Genomic DNA, 6,000 nt, shown 5'->3' on the forward strand with positions numbered 1-6,000 from the left:
ACAAAGAGCTTCCCTGCAGATGATCCCAGGTAATGAGAAATTGCCCCACCACACAACGGAATCAACAAGTGATGGAGTGAGAGGACAGCCAAGGTGCTCCCAAGTTCGGCTTTCACTGGACAGCTCAAGACATTTCAACAGAATTGACCTCTTAAAGCCATTATTTGGTGCTTCTTGGTATCATTTATGACAAACAGCTTATAATAACATATTCCTTTTGAGAATGCCAAAAAAAAAATTAGTGCAATGTCTAAACTCTCCCGGAGAACTGAATGCCCTCAATAGCATATGTGTCCATGCCCCCAGGTACCAGTGTACCGCCACTGGTCTTCGTACTCTGTTTATATCCTTTCAGAACTCTGAAACTGAGAAATGGCTAGGTGACACCAAAACTCAAGTCTTGCTGAGCACCTGGGTCTGACTCTGCAATGGGTCAGAGAGATAGACGGAATAAGCATTGTACGATGCCCTCCATCTTTCCTTCGCTCACCCCTTTGGCCTTTAGGATTAACTGAAGGTAGAGGCAGAAGTCTTCTCTGAGACTGGGAGAGGGAGAGGGGAGAAGCTGGATGGTCACATGTCATTGTGTCAGTCTTCTCCATAGGCAAGGGAGGTGGAGCTGAGAAGCAGTTAGGGCAAAGGCACAGGCTACTGTGGATTGCAAAGAGTAAGGGAGGAAACCAAGAGAATAGGATCCAAGCTGGCAGGCCAAGGCTGGAGTGCTCAGGCACCAGCCAGGCCATGTCCACTTGGACGTGCTTCTTCAGGATCAACCTGAGTGAGGGAAGAGGAGAAAAGTGGAAAGGGACAGATCCTGGCTGGGTACCTCAGAGGGGCTGAGGGGTGCAGGACAACCCTCAAGGCAAGTGACCACGACTCTCCTCACTCCCCCGCAGGTTCTGTTGACCTCTGACTCTAAGTAACCTCATTAATCTTAATAAGCATCTCTAAAATGAAATCATAAAATCTGCTTCACTTTCCCACATGGTAATAATAGGGAAAAAATTATGGAGGAAACGATGGTTGAATGCATTATAATGTCTCATTGAAGCATCAGAACTGAGGGCTGGCATTGCCTCCAGGTTACAGCTAGAGGTCAGGTATAGAGTAGGAGAATGTGTACCATGCCTGTCCTGTGAGATAAGGAAGGGCAGAGATTCCCATCCAAAGTCAGACCACATCTAAAGAGCAGGTCCCATATCCAAAGGAGAGGGACAGAATTCATGCTGTGTTTTCGCCCAAGAAATGTCCAGGCTTGTATGACTGTATGAGTCTGTGGGCACTGCCATGCCCAACTGACTGTGGGGCCAACCCCACCCCTCAACCCCAAGGGGGGAAAAAAACCCTGGAAAGCTCTATAAGAGCGATCCCTCCACAGGAGGTCAAAGATCCAAAGCAGGAATTCCACATCAAACTTATAAGGATATTCATTTCCATGGATGTTGGTATTTTTACAGAGCGATGGAAATCATAAATTTAAGCTCCTTCCCAAATATAATTGCTGTCCGACTTGTCCTGAGCAATCCCCTCATGCTTCTGAAAGAGGAAAAAAATCAGCTTGATTCATAAAAGAGATTCTTAGAACATCAAAAAGAATCTGTATGTTCAGACTTTTAAAACATGTCCATGGTTTTAAAAATATGTATGGAGGGAAGTTGAAAGAGGATTGTTTTATGAAACAGCTAATATTGAAATTGAAATAAATGTCACAACTCTCTTGCTAAAAACATTTATGTTCCACAGTAGCACAAACATGGAGCAAGCATGACTTAACAGTTCTCACTCTAAAATGTTCCCCATGAATCCTCTTCAAGCAGCCAAAGGGGTAACTCCAGAACCCAGAATCTAGAGTAGTCCCTGGTTTGCTGACCTGTATGTCATTTGTTGCCTGAGGTCACTTCCTGGGATTTTTTTCCACCCTGACCTGCCTGGAGAAGCCCTGCTGAAATGTCACTTCTCATGCATGATACGTTTTCTTTGTAAACTCTCAGCAGTCTCATGCATGGTTCTACCAAACAATGACGGGGTCTTTTTCTCCTCTTATCTCACTGAGAGGTGCAATGAACTCAAATGAGGCTGGCCCTTCATATGCCATAGGTCTCAGCAGCACTGGCCTAAAAGAAGCAATTATACCATGTGTGCATTTATCAAAATATCACATGGTACTCCATTAACATGTATAATTTTTATCTTTTTATGTATCAGATAAGAATAAATTTAATTTTTAAAAAATATTTTAGTCGTCAATGGATCGTCTATTTATTTATTCATTTATATGTGGTGCTGAGGATCCAACCCAGGGCCTCACACATGCCAGGCAAGCGCTCTACCACTGAGCTACAACACCAGCCCTAAATTTAATTTTTAAAACATAAAAGCCCCTGATTATGGAAAGTAACTTTCAGTCTGCTCCAACCTTGTGGGGGCTAATAATACTTTGGAGTGAAAAAAAAATAATTATACTTTGACTTTCTTCCTAGGAGGGCTCAATGTCACCTTAAGTGGACAGTTTCTTTTCATAAAGATTAATAAAGAATCAGATGTGAGAGTCATAATTTTTAAAGTGACTGTTTTAGCAGTTTTTCTTTCTGTGTCCTGATGTGGGGGAAGCTGTACATTAATAAACTATGTCTCAATGCTAGCAAAAAAAAAAAAAGAAGAAGAAAGAAAGAAAGAAAAAGAAAAGAAAGAAGCCAATGAATTGCACAGATAAGACAAACCCTGCACAAGGTCCTAAGAGGACACTGGGAAACGTTGCCCAGGTAGCCCTGGGGAAAGAAGGGCTCATTCCCTTGGCTGAAGAGGGTGTGGGAATCCCAGGAAGTCTCTGAACTTTCTCACCCTCCTTTTAAAGGCTGTGTTTGAAGAAGATGCAGAGGTTTCTCCTTCAAGTCAACTGCATCTGCCCCCTCAATCCTCCTGGCTGGCCTCTAGGCCAACAGCCAGGGTCAACTTACAAGATGGTGCAGCTGGGGTCATGTTATGAATGCCCAGGAAGAAAAGGGGTCCCCAACTAACAATGGCTTGACTTCTTATTTTCTGACTTTAGAAAACTGTTTCTTTGTCTTTCTTTTACAGCATCTTGTAAAAGTTTTTCCTTAAGCTGGTCTTGGAGACCTGAGCAGCTATGGCCTGGCACTGCTTAATTTATGAATCCTTATGTGCCCAAGTAAATTCAGATTTTTTCCCTAGTTATGATGTTTCTGAATTTACTTTATTATTGATGAGTCTTGATGGCAAGTGAGTTAAAATTTTAATGCACCTAAGTTTATCTTTTAACGTTCCCAAAATATGTAAGTCCCATTTGAATTTGGGATGAGAAAAAGATTTTCATTTGCTAATCCAATCTTTTCTCCGGGGAGTATTCTAGAATGCCTTCCAAAAAAGAAAAGTAATTTTTATTTATATAATACTTCTGAAGAACAGAAACAAGCTATTAATTGGTGCATACCAGATCCTAGTTTCTTATTATTTTGTTGTGAATGTGATTTTTTGGTTGGAACTTGGAAGAAAATATTATAGTATCATTTATTTACTTTTCTGAGATGTAACTCTCAACTAAAAAAAATCCTAAAAGATGTTGTTTATTATTATTTTTTTCATCAGAGAGGATGATCCCTTTTGGGGACAAATGACAGTCACAAAATCTATTGTCCCTGGGGCATGGGAAAGTGGCATGTACTGCTGAACCAATATTTGCTATTGAAGGAATTCAGTTCAAACAGGGTGTCATTAGATATTGTGCATAAGAAAAATTTATTTGCTGCACTACAGTTATCTCAAAACATTGAACATTGCAAACCAAAGATCAAAAGAGGAAAATACATTCCAAACCAGCCTCTTTCCCATCTTGATTCCTTCTCCTCTCCTTCATTGGGAGGGATCCTGGGGTCCACATAGCTCTGAATGGTGGTAACAGGAAATAACTTTGTTTAGAATACAGAATCCCTCATGGTCCAGCTTTTTTACTTGCTGGAGCAAAATGCTTCAGAGATGATGTAATGAGATGCATTTGAATAAACTCTTTACACTGGTATGAAAAAAAAAAAAAAAGAAAAGAAAAGAAAACTGTATTTTGAATTTTGAACTTGGATCTTTTCCTGATCTAGCCACATCTAATATAATCCTCTTCCTCATGCTGGGCAGCCCCCAGTCAGGCCCTCGATCACAAAGGGAAACAGCCAACACTCTACAGTGTGTTTTTTGGTAAGCTAGGATGTTTGGCAGGTTAGGTGTATCAGTGCATTTTGATTTTTGATATTTTTAACTTTTGATGTGTTTATTATCCAGATGTAACGCCATCAGAAGTACAGGAGCATCTGTTGCTGCCTAGATGTGTCCGTAGAATCCTGGAGAGCCCTCATGGGACTGGGTTCTAGATTGACATAACAGAGGATCACTGTGTGACCACACTCTTGGGACACAGCATTATATATTCATCCAGCAAGACCATTGGAGATGCTGGCAACACGCAGCTCCATATCTCTCAGAAGTATGAGAAAACAGAGGCCCACGAACATCAGGGCATAGGTGCAACAGCCAGCCCAGGTGGCAGGAGAAGGGATGGGAGGATGCAGCTTACACTGAATCAAAAATCTTCACAATGTAATCATCCTCAGTAGGATCTACAGTTCAGAGAGCCATGGAGGAATGAGTTGTCCCATTTAACATCCTTGCCAGAAGCCTCTGGGGAATTTGTGTTCTGGTTCTAAGAGACACAAAGAGGGTGCCACTGGACTAGAAGCTAAGGCAGGCATCTGAGAGGCTCCTTAGGTGGGAGCTGGCTGGGAGAAGGCACCCTCAGGACCTTGATCATCAGGGGATATGGGGTTGTTTTACCATGTGGCAAGGCCTGGTGATCCACTGGGCACCCCTTAGTTTTCCCTTGTGCAGTATTGATAGAAAATAGTAAGTGGGAGTGCAGAACTTTTAAATCAGGAAGGGATTGGTGACCAGGAGTTCAGCTCTTGCAAGGTTGAAGGCTTGGGTCTTGCTGCTGGTCCCGCAGAGACAAATGCTGGCTGTACTAGCTCAGTTTTCACTGAGACCACAAAACACCTGTAGCTGGATACTTTATAAAGAAAGTTTATTTAGTTTATGTTTTTGGAGGTTCAAGGGCTGGCGCCAGCACCAACTCTGTTCTGGTAAGCAACTTGCGGTAGACGGCATCACAGTGGCAGGGATACATATAAGAGGGAAAGATCACACAGGAAGCCACAAACCAGGCAGGAGCTGGTCTTTGATCAAAACCCTGTCGTAACAACAACTCAGAGGCCCACAAGAACTGCATCAATTCCTTCCAAGTGCAGCTCCTTCCTGACCTAATTCTCTTACATTAGGCCCCACCTCTTAAATGTCATACCACTTCCAACCTGACCACACTGAAGTCCAGACTTCCAGCACAAGAACACTGGGGGAACACACTCACCCCTATCAAACCATGGCACTGGTTAAAGGTGGAAGACTCTAGAAAGTAGAGAAGAGGAGGTCCTTAATGAGTTTCAGTTGGGGCCCCAAGACCAGCTACAGGGGCCAGGGCTGTATTCTGTTCCACTGACCTTCCTCTTCTGTTTTCTCCGGGACAGGTCGCCAGATGTCTTCATTTGTTTTCTGTTTGTATAAATGAATACAACAGACTGGGTAATTTTAAAAGAATAAAGGTTTATTTAATTCATGGTCTTAAAGGCTGAGGAGCCCAAAAGCATGGTGCTGGCATCTGGTGAGGGCTTTCTTGGTGCATTATAACATGGCAGAAGGCATTGCATGGTCAAATAGAGCAAGCTGCAGCTCAGGTCGGTCTTCTTGTTCTTATAATTCCTCTAAATCCATCATGCATGGTCTTTATCTAATCCTAATTGCTTTCCAATGGCACCCCCTTCAAATACCATTAATACCTTAATTTGGAAATTTAGTTTCCAACTCATGAACTTTTAGAGGACACATTCATATCTTACTCTATGTGGAATCTAAAAACATCCAAGGTTTGAGTCTCAGAAAAAC

The sequence above is a fragment of the Urocitellus parryii genome, chromosome 8 (assembly GCF_045843805.1).
Source record: "Urocitellus parryii isolate mUroPar1 chromosome 8, mUroPar1.hap1, whole genome shotgun sequence".
NCBI classification, from domain to species: Eukaryota; Metazoa; Chordata; class Mammalia; order Rodentia; family Sciuridae; genus Urocitellus; species Urocitellus parryii.